The sequence below is a fragment of the Anopheles merus genome, chromosome 3R, assembly GCF_017562075.2.
Source record: "Anopheles merus strain MAF chromosome 3R, AmerM5.1, whole genome shotgun sequence".
NCBI classification, from domain to species: domain Eukaryota; kingdom Metazoa; phylum Arthropoda; class Insecta; order Diptera; family Culicidae; genus Anopheles; species Anopheles merus.
Genome location: NC_054084.1, coordinates 30967902 through 30988007, shown reverse-complemented (window position 1 = coordinate 30988007; position 20106 = coordinate 30967902). Strand labels below are relative to the sequence as shown.

Genomic DNA, 20106 nt, shown 5'->3' with positions numbered 1-20106 from the left:
GAAAATATTACAATGTTCTTATCGAAAAGTTCTTACAGCAACTGCAACACTCTACGACTTTGTACTGAACATTTTCCTCCGCGTCCAATTTCTTACGGCTGAACCGACAAACAAAAGCTACATTATGCAAAACCCAAGGACTGCATGCCGCACCCGGGTGTCACTGAACATTCTTGGGACACACTGTCCCTCCCCGATACCCACACGCTCACGGCACACCTCGCACAACCTCTGGTTGCATCTGTTTATTTGCTGCCTTTTGTTTATACCAAATCGACCCCCTTTCAGCTTCCGATGCCGAAGAGCTGCCGGCCTAATCGGTTGCATAAACCCGACCCCACCCTGGGACGGCAAAGCTGATACTCGATGCTGCTGCTGCTGCCACAACAGAACGACGGCAAAATGGAAGCATAAATCTCTCCTGCTTTCCATTCTTTGCGCTGTCTTTACCCCGCCGCCCGGGCCTTTGCACGCGGGTCGGACGGTGCGACTAGTGGAAGCAAAGCCTAAACAAGACTCGTCGGAAGGCATCGGATGGCCGCCCCATAGGGCCCCAAAGGCGTTGGTGGAATTGCTTCTTTGCCCATTTTTGTATTTATACTACCACGTTTGGCCTTTACTGCTGATGCTGCCAATATAACGTGGCCGTTCCAAACATGAGGCAACGGGGGTTGAGCGACCCCGAGCATTTGCAACCGTTGGCGTGAAGTTTTGAAAACCTATCCGCCGCCGGTCAGCATAACAATGCAGCATAATTTTTCCTTCCATCGCCTTTCTTGTCCTCTTCTCGCGCGTTTGTTTGGCGCATTGCGCTGCGCAAACCACGTCGTGGTCGTCGTCGTACCAACAACAGTCGCAGCAGCAGGAAGCTGCACGATTGCGAACACCACGCGGGATTCCGTTCATACTACCGTTTGCGCACGCGGACTTTTGCCGCTGTGAACGTAACTTTCTGTGATGGGGAAAAAACGCAAAACAAAATCGAAGGCTCCACCAGCGCGACCGTACTACGCTTTGGTCTTTGCTGCTGTTTGTGTTTTATACGGTTCTCTTCTTCTGGTGTACGAAACGAAATGGCACACAAAACGGATGAAATAAACAGCCCACCGCCTGCCGAAGGGTGGTAAGGGGCTAGATTGTTATCAATCGCCGCCAACGACTGGCGTCCGGTTGACGCGCTTCCGCGGAGGTTGTTCGGTCCGTCCCGGGGTGAAGGGGCCAGATATGAGGTCAGGGAATAAAAACCATACTGGTGGATGCTTTTAGAGTGCAAACCTGATCGTGTAGTTGTAATAAAATATCATAAATATTTCTAAGGTTGTACAAAAAAAAAAAAACAGTCCGATGGAAGAGATGCTTCCAAACATTTGCGGTTCCATCTCGTTGCCAATTTAAAGCGCCATTTCTTTCAACAATCAATACCCGGAAGAGTGTTATAAACCATGTTGGAGGATTTTGCATCTTTTATAGCGAGAGGTCAATCGATTCGCCTCCAAAGCAATGGCACGGAAATAAATTCTACACTCCACTCTCAATAAAACATCTCAAAAATAAAAAAATAAAAACCATACCACTGAACCAGAACGTATTGGCATAAAATGAGAAAGAAGCATAAAATCGTAAATTGCTATCGAATTGCGTTTGCATGTGGTGAGAACCATTCATCCGCATCATCACTCCTTCTCCGTCCGGTTTGGAATCATTCTTCATCACGCTTCATCCCTATCACACTGCATCACCTGGTTGAAGAACGACTTGCGGTTTCTTATGTGAGTGACTCCGGCCGAACACCTCTTCAACACCTCTCGAAAGACTGCAGACAAGCGACGAACCTTGACGAAGCAACGGAGAAGGATTTGCTAGATTTATGCTCATCCAATCCATGCAACTCATTGCCTATGCGCTATCGCTATCCTGCACCATTCAATGCTGATTATGTCCCGTCGCTCGTTGAAACGCTGAAATATGACCAACGTAATGATGCAGCAGCAGCAGCAGCAAGGCGATCATCTCCCAGGCGACGACCGTTTACGTTGCGTACGTGCGTACAGAACGTGCGACGGCGTGCGAGAAGGTTTGCGTACGTGCCCCAATGCCCCGGTGTTGGTGGTGCAAATCGACCACCAATTATGCTCCGGCTCCGGAGATTCGCCTGTTCGTTAAAGGCGCCCAGTGCAACATTTCTCACAAAACCACCAGCCATCGTTGGTTCATTGGGCAGGCGATCTGATTATTTTGCAATTTATCTTGAGTGCACACGGGCTGGTTGTTTGCGTGATTGTGTATACTCCCTCCACTCGCCCCAAGATCGTGGTGAGAATAAACAGAAACCACTTCTTGCGGGATGGGAAGCTCGCAGCCTAATGAGAATGCATCCTCTTTGGTTGATTTTGCAGTGCGTAAATGGACGCCCAACACTGTTGATGAACTTTTTTACGCTAAATTATACACTTCGAATAGGTTCCTTTTTTGCCCCTCAAGTTTGCAAAACAAAACAAAAAACAATCGAAAAGGAGTGAATTGATATGCAAACACCCCACGCGGCTCGGAGTGTATGTGTGTGTGTGTGTGTTTAATAAACATGAATCAACAAAATGCGCGGTTTTCTAAAACAAACCGATAACAGTAAATAAAATCCTGCCCTGGCGCACGACTCCAAACGTTGGCAGCACCGAGACGCCAGCCTCGCGCGCCATCCATTTCCATTCCATGTGGGGCCTTGCGGAGCAGACGACCAATTGCTTTCGGCACATCATCTATTTCGTCCGTCGCGCTTCCCCGGGATCGATCCACCGTCGATTAGCTCCCATTGGCGAAAATTTATCTCCATTTCCATGTGGTGTTTTAATTTCCCCGTAACTGGCTCTGGCACCCCGGCCAACGGATGGTAGTTAAAAACGGGTCGTAAAATAATTTAGCTTTTATTGCAGGTTACAAACTGTAAACGATTGTCCCCCGTGTCTCGGGGGAGTTTGCAAAACAAAAACCTGGACTTTCTACAAAAAAAAAAAAACACACATTTCAATTCAGTTGGTGTTGTGATTTTGTTTTGTTTTTGGGTCTGAAAGTCGTCTGCGTGGACCCCAAAAAACAAAACCGATAAATTTTTATTTTATAGGGCTGAATCATCCATACCGTCCTCCATATTAATACCTTTGCGCTTTGTGTGGTTAATAAATTTTGTGAGGAGGCCGATTAACGGGGGTGTGTATTGGACGATTTCGGCGCATTCGGTCGAAACACCACTCATTGACATTAGCGCAAAATATGAATCGGTTGGGTGAAAATTAATTTTATATCCAAATAGAGTTGGCCCGCCGTCGAAGAACGATCTTACGAGGGAAGAAAACCAACCCATTGATGAACTCCGTTCGTGTTGGTTTGGGTGTCGATCATGTCGATATATTTTAATGTTTATTATTCCATTTTTATTACACAGTTTTTGGGCAGCTTTCCTGTCCTGTGTTACTGTACACTTTCTTGGCCCTGCTTTTTATCACGAGCGCAACACGGAACTGTTAACTGATCTCTAGTTAATAAACGCTCTGTGCTGTCTGCCACTGCCCCGCACGCCGGTTATTAAACGTTTCTCGCTCCAGAATTGGTTCGTGTATGGTTTGTGTGCAGAATATAACAACACAACGCCCCATAAAACCATTGGAGAAGCAAGTCACCTTCACGACACCGGAGACTTATTGCTTTGCTGATCAGTGGTTACAGATACTGGCGAGTGGCAAGTCTGTGGCGAGGACGAAGAAACCACAAATGGTTCGATTTCGGATCCCGCGGGTTCTCGATTCCGTTTCGAAGTCGTCCGAACATTACCGGCATTACCGGCAAGTATCACGATCAAGGAGCGTATTTTTCGAACTCGTTTTGACCGTCCGAACTCGCCTCTTGGTGCTTGGCTGCACTCTGCACCTCCAGGGCGATGGAGAAGCAACTGTAAACGTTATTTGCTGGTGAACGATGCAGTTTTCCTCGAGAACGAACAACTCACTGATCCTATCGAGCGAGGGCTTTCGTGTTAATACGCAGGTGAATGAAACAACGTGCTTGCTTGCTCAAGCAATTGGAAAAAAATTGGTCAAAAGTTTGTGTTTTTTTTTTCGGGAAGAATGTTTGATGAAATGGTTTTGGGCAAATGTTTTGCTCGCTTCAAAACGGTTATCGAGATTTCCATTGAAACGCGAGAAGAGTGCCAACTGCGAACTGGGTTGCATCATAAATTAAGGCCATATTTCTGATTTCGAAGAATGCACCACTGTTGGGGTCGCGGGCCAATATTGGATTACAACCCCTTGCGTCTGAAGGCTTTTCGCGTGTGGCTTATCCTATTTTGATCCCGCAGCATGCAAGGTTTCTTCTTTGCTTGCTTACACTCATACCTCCCTCTGCCTCGCCTCAAACACTCAGCGTGGCCACGCGAACCTTTAAATTGAGTTCCGTATGAATGATAAAATACATTCCCCGTGCCGAAGAGCGGGCGTTCCGTTCAAACGCACAAAATCACTGCACGCGAGAAGCGCGCGGATTGATCTGACCGTTTCGCAACGGGGCTCAGTTTCAGAACGCCGAGAAACGCCATTCCCGGCGACCATCGTAACGAATCTGCTTTTCTACAGAAAACCCCCCACTGCCCAGTGTGCATTGTGCAGTCGGGGCGACAGCCGACAGCAGAAATGTGCACAAGATGACAGACAGCCGATATGGAGCTCGGACTCGGCCGCTTGGCGACTGTTGCTGTCTCTGCGCTATCCTATCTGTTGGGGCAGGAACGCTGCAATGTACGAAAATACTTGCTAAAATGATTTTGTGCAGTTAAGTTAAGGATGTGTTAAAGGGCGTTTTGCAGCATCCAGCATGGTTCTGGAGCTAAAACCAACGGCAAACTAACGCGTGCAAGACTACGCGCAAATGTGCTATTTAACTGAGGAAGATAATATATGTACACGAAACGAAAACATACGTACGATTTGCATGGATCAATGAAATAAAATCGGTACCATACGTTCGCGAAGAATATCCTCCCACTTGGCGCATATGTGTGTTGCCCGAGCAACTTGATCTTGATCGTTTCTTAAACCAACACAGCAAACGCAACGTACGCAACGCGTCGTCCTGTTGCTGGCGATCATAAATCATACCGTTATCGATCGTCTCTGGGGGAACCGGAATGACGCCGGACGGCATCCTTGCTTTCGGTTTCCATGCTAGCCGCCATACGTTCGATGATGATGATGATGTTCTTGTAGTGCGCGGAGAGGATGATGGCACTCCGTCCGAAATTCCTAGATCTTTGAACGTCCGAACAGAGTTATTGAAGGTATAAAACTTTTATTTACGATCACTGTACGCCACTATCGTTTTACGATTAACACAGAAAAAGAAAATGAATACCACGTTCGTCCCGATGTTGTGGGCATTCGAAGGTTGAAAGTGGGTTTTGGGGATTGTGGTGGACGATCGATTTCATTCAAGATTTGCATCGGAGTAGAGATGACTCACTCGCAGCCACTCCGATTGTGGCGATTGGTGGTATTTTAATATGCAACAGCTGTTTATTAAAACGTTGATATCTTATAAATTTTTAAACATATTTACCGCTTTATTTATTTGCTTATTCATTTCCTATCTCTTTCCACAGTTTTACCATTATTTATGTTTTACTATCTTAATTTTTCTTGGTTATTTTAATAATTTTGTTAGCTTGTAATCTACCTATTTTGTTCAATCTTCTCGATTCTTATTAATGTTTTGACAATTTTATTCTTATGAGCCATTATACATATATTAATTATGTTTTATTGGTTAAGAATTATATGTAACTATTAAGATATTTCTCTACGCAATTCGGTATGGTTTGAGTAATATTTTCAAATCTAAAAGTAGCTAAAGTAAAAATGAAATAAAATGGAATCGGGATGATACTGTATACGAACTAATGAAGGTAATCAGCACGACTCTTACAGTACAATCGCCAAGCGCACATCTTCACAACTTCATGCACAGCCCGTCGTGGGTACAAGTCCCGTGTTTAGAAGAACACCACACGCTCTTAGCCCCTAGAGTAGTCCATTAACACAGAAATATAATAATCTCACAGTACAGTATACTCAAACACCTCGAATTACTACAACACGCATTTATTTAAGTAGATTTAAACGTGGCTGGGGAATTACATGCTACACTCCTCCCCACTATCATTCACATATCCCACACGCGCCCAAAAAAGGAGATAGTGAAAGCAGTCGCAAAGCAGAAAAATTCTTTTGATGTCTCTAGCTCCAGATTGTTATGCCTTATCGAATGAATATTGAACAACAGCAACAACAAAATGAACTCCAATGCCAGATCCCTCTAGATTCTTCCGACAACACCGGCTGTGTGAAACCCATTGCATAACACTCCGAAACACCGGCGTTTTTATGTGTGTTTGCCTGTTTCCTATGATATGTGGGTATGTTTACGCTACGCGTACTCAATAATCTGTGATCTCCAAACTGTTTCCTTCCTTTCCAGCGCCCTGCTGCAGAAAACACTGTATCAAAGGCGAGCTACCACGCGCGACATTGAGGACGTGGCGGAGAGGATGATATCGAATGTTCTTTCGTGCGGCAAACAGTTTTTTTGGGTCGAACAGTGCTCCACAAAACCCAATGGACACGGAACCCAAAACGAGACACTGGGAACGGGAGAAGGTAACGACGATGGCGGTGCCGGTTGATATGTTGTTTGGATACAGCAGAGGCGTCAAACTGACGCGCCTTTTTTTGCTTATTTTCTTCCCTTCCCACTGACCTACACTTCCCTTCAGCCTGGTGCCTTCTTCTTATGCAGGGACTTTACGTCACACACACACCGATAACCCCCGCATCTTGCTTCGGCAACCTGGCACCTGGCAGCGTTTGGAGCATCATCGTCGTCTTCTTCTGGTTCAGTCCTTGGAGCAAACACGAACGAACGGGGGCCAAAAGGGATTGCGCCAAGAATCAGGGCCCGAAAAAAGAACCCCACCTCTCACTCCCTTCCTCATGTCCAGCCCTAAACCTACACACAACAATCTTCCTACTGTCTCCCTCTCTCGCTCCTTTTCCCACTTTCTCAAGCAACTGCATGAAGACGAGCGTTCCAAACGAACTGGACGGAGCTGGCAAAAGCAAACTGGCGACTGGCCAAGATGCTGCGCTTCAGATTCGCAAATGCAAACGGTCGAAAATAAATCGAGAGTCTACCTTTACCCCCGCACCCAGCATATTGCCCTCCAACACCCTTCCCTCTTCCAGCACAATGATTTGCGCCGTCTTCACCATTTCTGGCGAGGCTCCAACTCCACGCCAGCTTCTTTTTGGTGGGCACAAGTGTCAGCACAGGACCGTCATTCTACCCCCCCCCCCCCCGCACCCCAATTCTTTCCGCTGCTTTGTGGCCTCATCTACCCTCCAGATATAGTTCCCTTCACACTGACAGCTCTTCCTGATTTTGCTGCTGCTGGTGGTGGTACGAAGGTGGTATCCATATCCGCCTAGGCGTCACAGATTCGCGCGTCGTTCATCCCTTCTTGAGGAGAGGGTGTCCTGAGGAGGGGCTGGTAGCTGTGGTCGAGTTCTCCCGTGGACGCTCCTGCAGCATTGGCAAGCGTGTGTATGCGATATCCACCCGACTGTCGGACTTCCTTTTCCCGTGCGCTCCCATTTTGACGAATGACCATCATTTCTCGAAGTTTGCCGTTGGCGTGGTGCTGGGCGAGATAATAATCTTTTTCTGGGCCCCCCCTTTGGTGGGGTTTCCTTTACGTTCTTTTATCTACTTCTTACGCCTGGCAGATTCTGTAGCAGCAGCACAAGGCGTTTCGCATTTAAAAGAATTATTGGCCCGTTCTTGCTGCCCGTTCTGCTGTCCACGATCTTCTGCGATCGAGTGAGGACTACAAATCACATTAGAACCAATCATCTGGCGTGTCGGGCTGGCATCTCCTCCTGTGCACTGTTGTTATTGTTGTTGTTGCTGTTATTGCCGGCTCTCCGTTCCGCTGCCACGCCGGGGCTGTCAGTCAGAGCCCAGAGAGAACCGAGGGCCGGTTGCGTTCGTGCCATTCAATATTGCCCGCGGGGCACACCTCGCCAGGTTCGGGGTGAAACTGGCAATTAATATTAACATAAGTGATATTTAGCCGTACCCGCTCTGACTACCGTTTTCGTGGCAGGATAATCACGCTTTTTTTGTTGGTGGAGTTGGTTTGGTTGTTGTTGTTGGTGTTGTCGCACCAGACAAAATAAGAGGTTTGAAGAGGGAAGCAAAACAGCATCCACCTTTGCGGTGCCCGGTGGAGCCAGGCTGGCGCGTATCTTTCGGCGTTGTTATCGGATAAGAAATCGGTCGAATGACACTTACGCGATACGCTTTTACAATGGACTAATTATGGAAATGAGCATTACCATATCAGCGAATACATTATGTACGCGGAGAGTGTTTTTTTTTTGTATAAAGTAAAACCTTCGGCTGTTGTGATTCGTTATGCAAAATGTTTAAAAAGTACACATTTGCTAAATGAACGAATAACAAATTGCTTGCCACTGTACGGTGCTGTTGCTTAATGACTACATCGAGACACATTAAAAATGGATAATGCATTAAAACAAGGCAAGGATTGTATTATTACATTGGACTGTTTTTCAATCTTTGATATCGTTCAAGGATGTTATTGAAAGAAAAAAGGAAATTTTAAAGCCAATTTTTAATTGAAATGTATCGAGAAATAAGTAGTAACGAACGATCATCGCATTAAAAGGTTAATCGCATATTAATAAGCAGAAGGAAATAACCATTTCTACCACAAAACAACACATATCAACAGTCCACAAATAAGCGCATAAAGCATAAACGCGAAGGGTACCAAATTATAGGGTTTAAAAACGGTCGTAAAACAAAGCGCTTGTCGTACCAATCGACACAGAAGGGGGCCATTTCCTTCAACTCTGATTAAACTCCACACTGACCATTCGAAATCATTTAATGTAGCTAGCTTGTCATGTTCTGTCCCTGGAACTATAGGAGAGCTGGTAGAATTTAAATGGCGTAAAATATTCGGTACCGCTCAGGATAGAGTTTCTTCGATTTTGCCACGCCGATAAATGCGCATAAAAAGACGCAAAAAAATAAATCCCCCACTCAGAACGCAATCCAATCATCTCGATCGATAAATCTTTCGCAATTAAGCGCTCATTTTCACACCATCTCGGCGTGTTTGCGTGTGAGCCGCGCAAAGGTGTGCGCCCGCGTGTTGGATCCTCCACCGCGCTGGGATGCCCCCGTTCATACTGATTCATCGCGATTTTGCTCATCCCATGTTCGTGGTTTTTGCTATATTTATGGCACCGGGGCAAAATCGATGTTTATAATCAGCATATACACGTATGATACGGTAGAGGCAAGCATCTTTTCCACTGCCTTCTGCGATCACGATACGTTCGATCGATTCATCTCGATCGGAGCTTCGATCTTCGTAGAATACGGATTAGTCCCCATCGGTCGTGTGCGTTTTGCTAGGTTCTTTTTCTTGTAACGATAGATTTGTTATTATTTCTGATATCATCCCACCAACATTAGCCAATTTCTGAGGTGCTTTAATGCCCACACTTTAGGAAAGGACAATGTTCTCCAATAAATTTCTCTTCAGTACATTCTTCTGTGCCGCGTGTCGCGCAAAGGAAATAGCCATGCCGGCGTGAGTTACGATCATTACTACCATTGGCATACGGCGAAGAAGAACATGTTGGTTTGCTTGTATTGCGATTATCTACTCAGTCACACACGTGATCTTGTCATCGATCGAATATCGAACATCTGTGTCGGTGGAAATCTATACGCCCGCGTGAGTTATAACGCTTAGAAATTTGCATACCAAACGTAGAACATCTAGAGTCTAGTCTAGGCCGGTCTTCGAATCTTCAACGACCAAAAAGCCGTCATATTCGTCTCTGTCCCAAACACGCTAAACGCTAAAAGTTTGCTTCGGTTTACTCAATGTCCGCTGGCGGGGCGAATAAATTGCCCATAAATCACTGCTCACTATTTTGGCTAATTGAAGGCTATTACGCGGGAAAATTAATGGCAAACGATCACTTGGAACAGAGGGGAAAAGGAAGAGATCGACTCTACGAGAAACGCGCTGGTAGAGTGCCCAGATTGCCCACGACACCGAATGTCCGAGCCGTGTCATATCTAATCTAAACGTTTTTGTGCAATAAATTAACCCCTCTGCCCGACATCGCCGGCCCCAAATGTGCGCGCCCGAGACTTGTGGCTCGGTTGGTTTTTGAATGAATTCTCTAAAGGTGTAGGTTCTTCCCTGCCGTCCTCTGCGCAGAGTGAGATGATCAAAACTTCATCAAACCCACGAGTTATCTTTAGGTTCTTCCTTCAACGCATTTGATTACATCTGAAACGGGTGCGCGACAGTCTTCGCGGCCCGGCCGCGACTTGAGTCAACGAGATTCTTGGAGCAACCAGGAATCTCTGCCCTTTCCTCTTCCACTTCCAAAGGGGAAACCGTTCTTTGATGGCTGTCCGCGTACGTAATGCATTCTCAATGGTTGGTAGATAACGAACATTACGTTCTCTACACCCCATGAAACTACGCTGCTGCTCACCATCGATCGGGTTTGATGCAAATCAATGTTTTTTTTCTCTCTCCAGTTTCCCACTTCCCAGTGAAAGGTGGTTCCGGGTCCCAGGAAAAAAGGAATAGTTTGAAGAAGCAAGGATACGCGCCAGCTTCTTGCCGGCATCATCAAACGGCGGTCAAAGTGGAGTAATAAAAAGAAATATTGTGTCGCACGGGAGGTCTTTCAGAATGGGTGTTGGTTTAATTGGATTTCATTTTTCTTTGTCGGCACTGGATGGCGTGAGGGAGCGTCCGTTCGCACGCCGCAACCACCTTTTGGGAGCTTTTGTGGAGGGACATTTTGGGACTGGCGGGCTGTCTAATGACCGATCATTCTCAAATTATGCTAATGGAGGTTGTTGTTGGTGGTGGACAGTGTTTGGCGGTTCTCGCCGGTGCGATGGAGCAAAAGGGGAGTTTGAAATTGAATGAGTTTTCTCTGTGTTCTTACCGGTTGGAATGTTGTGGAAGATAAGCGCACGATCACTAGCGAAGGAGGTGATCATTGTCGGGTGAACGATCCACGTTGAAAAGTTAAATTAAAAAATAAATATTAAAATGATGCTTTATCAAAGTCTTCGAAGCTATCTGCGATCACCTTCAAAACTATTTGGTGACCTTTAGGTACGATCTAAAATATGTATGTGACTCTCCATCTAACCACACGGATCGGTTTGTACCACAAAATCCCCACAGCTTGATTTAACGCCTAACGCCATTACAACTTCACCATCATCACCGCCACCTTCAATCCTATTATGGGAATCAGCGCCATAATAATAATCAAAGACGAAATCCCCCTTCAGACAAGACAAAAGATTATGATAATTTTTCCACCAAACCACGGGGTCATTCATGTCACCAAAACATTAACCGTGGCGATCATCACAGCCGTGGCCGAAGGATAATAATGTCTCACCACACCATGGAGCAGTAGAGGTAGCTCCTAAGCGCTGAACGTTCGCTTCCCTTTTTAGACATTCCGGATGGCGCCTGCCAAAATGTCGTTTGATCATCAGCATATAACGTTTATTTTTAAGCGGCAAAAAATGGCAGCTGCTTATGCGTTATAGGAAAAGGATCGCTCATCTTACGACTTTCCCGCGAGAGCGCCCTGTTGCTGCGGGAGGCAAATTGGAGAGAAATTTAACGAAACGCCATTAAAACACAGCACCACGCCGTCAAACGTTTTCACGCGCCAGCCAAGCTGCCGGGATTTAGCAGCTGGACGCGCGCGTTCGCGTCTCTACGAGGATATAATCGTCCGATAATCAGTCGCTTGGCGAGGCTGGATTAGTACCGCAAGCGTGAAGCGTTTCCAAAAGCCACATAATCTAGCGTCTACAAAGACGAAGCTCACCATTCACGGTGCGTATCAATAAAGATCACCAATCCAAGTATCCATAATTCCGGCCCATTTTGAGCGCCTGATACACCAAAAAAAATGCTTCCAAAGCCACCCCCGAGGCACCTTGGACGGCTTGGCTGTGGACGGCTTCTAACCCCCTAGCGTGCGTAAATAAAGATTACCATTTGTTTGCCCCTTTATGGATCACGCGATCGCGCTCCGCAGCCATTGAGAGAGATTTGAAAACCCCAAAAAAAAAAACACACGCCACAACATTTCAAGACTTAAATATCTCGCGCGGGTGGAGGTTACACCTTTGGGCTCCGGCGTTCGATTCGAACCCCAAAAAACGAAACCAAGATACATCGCGCAAAAGGTTGCTCAAAAAGTGTGCCAAACCATAAACGGATCATTCTGTTCGCGATCGCGTTTAGCGGTCGTGAGGACACGGAGCTGTTCCCCAAACAGAATTCCCTTGGAAAAAGGGTTCGGCTTCGAAAGAGGCAAACCCGCTTAGGTTCACCCGGAAATGGGCAATATTTTTCTAAACGAGGTGGTATTTATGAGGTATGATGGAGATAGGACAAGAGCCCAAAAGCCCCGTAAAGCTTCAAACCAAGACCTGGGCGGAAGCGGATGACACTCCGTAAGCCGACACGGTAGGGGAAGGCAGCGCGATCAACGGATTAAGATAAGCAACGAGATCATCGGACGCCGGGGACCACCAAGGGTGTGCCATTCGCCGTATGAAAAGTTTCACCCGCAAATTCATGGGCATTTCCATTCGCGGCCGAGCCCCCTGCGATCGCGATCTCTACTCTCTGTAAACAACAGTTTATTTTTTATGTTCGCCAAAACAGCACTACGAGGAACGCGCGCTGTATGTGCGCGCACGCCCGCAACATTTGTGCATAAAATTAGCATAATCCGATGTTGTTTTTTTTTTTGGCAGGAAAACGCACAGCCACGGTCAGTGAAATGAGCGACGGAACGATTATATGCTGCCAGTCGAGCTCATTTGTATTCTTGCGTTCGAATTTTATGAAAAGGCAACTTATCAGAGGGTGCTGTAAACGTGTCCGTTGTTCCAACCAATTACACGCATACACGAGCGTACGGGGAGCCTCTTCAAAACTTCATCAAACAGGGTGATAAAGCTGACAAACAACAACGCGCAGAGAAAACGCGTAACATAAAACACTAAAACACCAATCCATACGAATGTGTCAATTGACGTCGTCTACTGCTACAGCCATTAGGGACTGGGAGAGGAGTGAAAAGGGGGTTCAAATTTTCACCTTCTCGTGAACAGAAAGGGGTGAAAAATATACTACCATCTTAGATACGCTTAATTATGATGTCAAATAAACTTGATGTACGTCTTGCACTCAGCCACCCTCTCGACGGACAGCCCCGCCGGAAGCAGTAGCGCGTCCATCTTAAACAAACAATCGTACCCATTCACAGGCAAATGCTGTCCTCCCCTGGTGTCACGAGAGCGTAGGGGTATATAACGCTACCACCCAAGACGCGCAATAATAGCACGCTCGGCGGCAGCATCGGCACACGGGTGTACGACGACCAACGTTGCCTTCCGCCACTCTACACTCTACAGTGCTGTTTGTGAATTAAACAAACAAACCAATCGAGACGCTGTGGCTGTTAGATGGTTGTTATTGCTGCTGCTGTTGCTGCTGGTCCTGTTTGTACAGCTCTTCTCTAGCTAAACGCAGCCACCGGTGACAATCCAAACACACACACCCACAATCTACCGTGTCGAGTGGATGTCATACATTTATCGTCTACTTGTTTATATTACTATTTTCGACTGCGATGCTCACGATCGTAAGACGGAGGAACTGGACCTTCAAGGGAATTCCTTCAAACACCTGTGTAGCTTTGCTTGATGAGAGGGGATAATAAAAGTGGAATGTAATGTCGTTTAAAATGTCGGGCTTGACAGTGCAATTTATAGCGTGCTCGCTTGAGACAACAGCGACCAGTGTTGATGTTCTCGATCCAACCCGAAAGCAGAAAATAGAAGAAAGTAGTGATGGGCAAAACGGCTCCGAAGCCGGAGCCGGCTCCGACCGGCTCCAGACAATTTCGGAGCCGGCTCCGGAGCCGGCTTCGCACCAACGGCTCCGGAGCCGGCTCCGCTCCGCCGGCTCCGGAACCAGCTCCGGCTCCGACGGCTCCGGAGCCAGCTCCGCACCAACGGCTCCGAAGCCGGCTCCGCTCCGACGGCTTTAACACAATGGACCAAAAGAACTTTTTCAATGAAGTTTCAATCGAGGAAATCCGTAAATAGCGGAATAGGTCATGTTTAAAAGAATTTATAAAAAAAAACCATCGATTAGTTTTGAATATTGTTAAGAAAGACGAGACAAACGAATGCTACACAACGTCATGCATGTCAATACTGCAATCACATCGTGTGTTAGCTTCCACACGTGCGAGAATATATATTCGTTTTTTTATTACGCTCCGCAGCCCTTGGAACAGAGCCGTGAGTGCAGAGCTGTTAGTCCGGAGCCGGCTACGGAACCGTTGGTGCGCTCCGAAACGCCCATCACTAGAAGAAAGTTTTGATCTTAGTTATCTTGCCTCTACAGGGCCTTCGCAGCGCAAATTTAAGGTTTTGCGTCCTCAACTCAACTCCTATACTAGTGTTGGAGCTGCTTATAGAAACATACCGGTCCTGGAACGAATGCCGCCGAGACTTTATCTTATGACTTGTAACTGGTCCATTCTGAATCTATTCCGGCAATAGATCTCATTGTTTACATCAATTGATTCTGAAACTGATCATTGATCAATATTGATATAATAAGATCGATATTGGTCTAATCAAAATTGAAATATACTAACAATAAATTCTGAACAACGAGAGATTCTCGACTTGGAACCAATCTAGAACCAAAAACGGTCTTGAGACAGATCTCGAACATATATCGGCCATTGAGGTAGACCCGGATACAAAATCGGTCCTGAAACTGTAACTGATCCAGTACCCCCATACTATTCCTGAATCTAATTCCGAACCTAAACCGGCTGTGGAGCTGATTCTGAAGCCATGACGGTCCTGGAACTAATGTCAAACCTGTATCAGCTCTGGATTTGATTCAGAGCTAGAAACGGAAATTGTACATGGATCTAAATTTGCTACAATGTTTGGCTCTAGTCAACAAAAAAGTGCACACTGGATCTGTCTCAGTAATTCAAGAACCTAAACAGTATCTACTTATAAATACACCCATAAGAAGTTAATGTAATGCCCGTTACTTCTTACACAAATATGTTTACACAGACGAGATTTAAAGCGACAACACCAAATCCCCAATTCTCCCCGCATACATCATTTTGGTTGCATATCAGTTTACATATTCAGTGTTGTGTAATATTCTGGAACGAAATTTACAACAACAAAAATAAACAAAATATCCGTAACCATAGAAGGAAAAAGTGCATCGGTGCGAAAATACCGTGTCCCGAATAAAACCACTCAACCTTCACAACCACCCCGAACACCATTCGATGGCAGCAGTATACACACACGTGTGTGGTTTCAGGCTTCAAAAGTGACGCACACACAACACAACTGTGTGACGGGCGGCGGCAATCCCTTCAAGTGCATTCTCCACCACCCCCAAATACTAGGGGAAGCATGAGGGACAGGAGGAGGACGATGATGACACCACCCAACCGTGACCACACAAACCAAAAACCATCCCTCGGACGGGCGGCACTTTTAACTGTAGAAAAACACACAAAACCCTGTGCTTGAGGGACGCAAAAATGTAGTGCTAAGTGACAAATGGAAAACCGCGAACTCCGCATCCCCCCGTCCTTTGTGCCCCATAGAACGGATGTTTTTTTTTTTGCGGCACGGAGGGCACGATTCACCCTCCCTCGCTTGTGTGTCAAGTGGAGTGGAAAAGTGACTGCAAACGCGCGCAATGCAAAACCCGCCGCGTTCAGCGTGCTCGCATGGAGCCGGATCGGAAATTCAATACGGTTGATGTTTCGATGCATGATGGATCTCTTCCGAGAGAGGCCGCTGGGTGGTGTGATGGTGTGAGCATTTCTTTACGCAACAGGATTGGGGAACAGTTTTCCAAACCGTTCGATGGGACGAATTGTTTGTGTGCCGCAACCGTATCAAAGGACGAGAGCCGAGCGCTGACGGTTGAACCTTTTTGCCCCTAATGGGTTTTGATGTTGGCTCGAATGTTGGTCGTTCCCTTTGGCAAGCTGTTACACGCATTTATTTATTGCTAAAAAGCTCCCAGCACCATCCCGCCCTCACAAACCGGGTGCCCCCAGCTTTTAAATGGGTTTGTGTGAGTTTTATTACTGTGCGCGCGGCATTTGTGCATGCGATAAATAATATAATTTTTAAAAGCGCACACCCTGCTCGGTTGCGATCCAATTTTTTTTAACGATTATTAAAAGGATTCATTACATTTTAGTGGGTAATTTGTGCGCCAGCGAAGCGGGACACGCATATCATCAATTATCGCGATAAAGATACCGCAGGCCGGCGGCTGCCGAAGCACAAACACAGGGCAAGAGCGCAAAACCGAGCGGCGAGCAAAATGACACGCGACCTCGCGTACAGTCCCACCAAATGCGGGTGATATTTGTCGTCCACCAACGAGGGGCTGTTGTTAATCGATGGCGGGAAAAAAGGAAGATCAATGGTTTATGGGTTGCAGGCAGCAAATTTAAAAATAAAAGGAGCAACCTCCGCAGGCCAATGAAATCCAACGGCCTGTGTTCATGCGCAAATGCAAAGCTTCTCCTGCTCGGTGCAACACCTTTTCGTGTTAAATGTTTCACCAGTTTTATTTTTTCACTCGTCGATCGAGAAGCCCTTTGGTGTGCGCCCGGATTGGGCCGGAACCATAATTATCGGTCATATTTTTTCACCCATCCCATCCATCCACCCCCTTTGCGCTCCAACAATGAGTGTTGCAATTTATGGCCGGCAAAAACCGCGGTTGGAAGATATCGGCGATCTCAAATCGGGAGGTGTAATTACACGCAAACCGGGACCATAGTGTATTACGTGTACAATTAGCGATTATATTTTATTCTGTGCATCCGCGATCGATTTGATCGGACTCCCAATTATCAGCTACGATCGATTGGTTTTGCGAGCAGCGTTTTGTGGAGTGCAATTTTTTAAGAAACAATTGTGACTTCAATTTCAAGCCCGGCTCGAGTTCATTGGCCACAACCTTTCCGGTGGCACAATAGATTCTGGCCTCATTAGGAAAACCGCACTTACAACACAGTGATGGATAGCTCTAGCAGTACGATCGACATCATCTCGTCCATCAGTGCGAGAGGGCCAGCAGACGACGAACCTGATGCGAGGAAAAACTGCCTACAAAACATAACCAAAAAAAGAGAAACATTCATTATTGTAGGAGAACCTTCTCGCGCGATGTGATTAGAGATCAACAACATTGTTGACGCACCATTACGCGCACACATGGGATATCCAACTCCAACGCCAAAAAAGGGGTTGCTGCTGTCGAGAGCAGAAGAGCGCACCGAAAACTCACGCCGAATCCTTTTGAAAAGTGCTCCACTCTGCTCTTCATCGTGGCCTTCTTTAACCCACATACACACACACACACACGATGCCGTAGCGCCATCGCCAGATCGACCAGATTCGGCGGACCTTGGCGTCAGGGAGACGCGGCGCCTTGTTGACGCCTTTCGAAGTTCATTCCGCCGCGGCCGCCACATGGGGTTCACCTTGCGGCGCGGTGCGAATATATGTTTTCGGAAACATCCCTTTTTTCTTAACCACCAACACCACCACCACCCCGTGCGACTGTTACAAAAAACGGCCACCGAAACCTGTTTCCTGGATGGGGTTTTCTCTGTTTCGTTGTGCAGTTCATTCAAGCACGCAAGCAGCAGTCGAGGTTCTTTTCGGTTTACTTGCCCGCGTTACGTCGTGATGTTGTTGGGCGTCTTGGGCCGGACGATCTCACTGGTAGCGGCTGTGCGGCGGATGCTGGGTGTATCCCGCGTGTTAGCTCACATTTAGTCGTTTTTAATACATCATAAACATAAAGAAAATATGTATAATCATCGCTCGCGTCCAAGTGCCGTCGGTCAGTCACGAGGCTGTGGTAACGGTAGTGGTACGTCATGCTCTACCGGCAAGCGGTGGTCCCGAAAAGCGCCTAAACGGTTCGGAGGTCCCATTACTTAACACTTCCTTCTCGTTACCTTAACGGGCAGTACCACCCCGGTTGTGGGGAGCGTTGTGGGAGCAAAACCAGATTTCCCGTCTGCATGCATCGGGGCAATATCGGTCCGTTCGCCGGAGGGTGATCGTACACCACATCTTGTCAGAACTCGTCCAAGATGAGACCTTCCAGCGAGGGTACGGTTCATAATTGGTGCATGCAGTGACATTTAGGGGCATTTTCACTAGACCATGTAGCGCTGCTCGGCGCCGCTGCGTGCGTTGTCGACCATGTACAGCGACTAATTAAACACGTGATTCAATGTACACGCACAGTTGACATGGCAACGGCTGCGTACTATGCGCAAATACCAAATGTTACACTTTTTAAAGCGAACTTTTCCACTCGCTTTTAGATTATTGACCTCGTGTGTATTTCCCTATTGGGCAGGTTCGGTAAAAGTGGACCACCGTTTCACCCCCTTCTTGCTGCTCAATTGCGGTAATGTGCGAAGCACTCCGCAGTAAACCTCGGACGACACTGCGGTAACAAATCCTTTTAGCACTCGCATACCCCACTGTCCCATTTTCTTCCGAAAAGCGCATTCTGCTACAAAGTAAAAACGTGGACCTTCCACGAACTGGCAATTGACGTTTGACGGAGCCATTTGTACGGCAATTCCGTGCGCAAACAGCCAAGTGGTGAATCCTTACGAGGTAAGCCTGTTTCATGACCGAAAGGGCGGTCTACCGTAACAGATTTCATTGATTTTTCTTCCCCCGGCGTGTGCACTCGCTTCCGATCGACCCTCTCCACCGACCGTAGGAGAAGGTGTTGAGTGACGGGCTGTTGCTGCTGCTTGATTCGCTTAAAAAAAACATAAAGACAGCTACACTCCGAGCTTTCCCCCTCGGTTAAAAACGCAATATAAAAATTCCCATCCAAAGCTAGGACCGTTTTATGGCTGATGCTTTGGAGTAGTGACTTATGCAAACGTTGCCCGAAATGGACACCCGTGTGTGCCGATGGGCGCTCGGACAAATGGCGACGATGAGTCCATTCCGCCACGGTGTTGTTGCCATTGGCGGCCGCCCGATTAGCATAGCAAATGGACCCTGCAGCCGCCCGCGTCAATGGGCCCGATCGGTTTGACATTCCTTTTTGCTGAAACGAAACGCGGCGAGGAGAAATTCTCCCGCATCGATTTAGACAGGGAGTTTGTCTGCCTTCGCGAACCGATGCTCCCTGGATGGATGGACTCTGAGCGGACGAAGGTCGTTTCAATGAATAGGAATCGACAAATTTACGATAACTGCACATTGATGAGGCTCATTTCTCTGCAGTTCTCTGTATCGTTTTGTGAAAGATTTTCTTCGGCTAGCTGAAATCTGACCCGCTTGTCGGTATGCCCCCTTAGACCCACGTGAGCCTTGCGGCCGTCGTGGGTCGGATGCTGGAGACCGCTCAAGAGCGGACTGCCTTCAACACCCACGTTTACGCGATGTGTCGAAATTGGTGGCCGATGGAGCAGATTTTTAATGGGAGATGTGCCGCGGAAAGTCCGCTTTAACGGCTCTATCGCCACGGAATGACTTCTTCGCCCGTAGGTCTGCTGGTGCTAAATTGGCGTTGAATGAAGCCAGTAGTGGCATATGGTTAAATGGCTTTGCAGTTTGAAGTTGCCAAACCGTAGGAGTTGCCTGTTGAGAGAGATTATGTGTCCTCAAGGAGGGAGGGGGGCAGTATCCATTCTCAGATACTACAGCTCCCGTCATTTAGGCGTCATTTTGGCCTCCCGCAAAACACTTCCATTTTGTACGCCATCAGCATCCAGTTTGTCCACTCATGCGTCTAATTCACCGAAAGCTCTTACCTGTAAA

General features: G+C 47.1%; 1 protein-coding gene across 1 annotated transcript in view; it reads right to left on the bottom strand.

Annotated features, from left to right (window-relative positions):
- Positions 1-20106, bottom strand: part of LOC121597998 (bone morphogenetic protein receptor type-1B) — a 127728-nt gene that overhangs the window by 66000 nt on the left and 41622 nt on the right. The window lies entirely within an intron of this gene.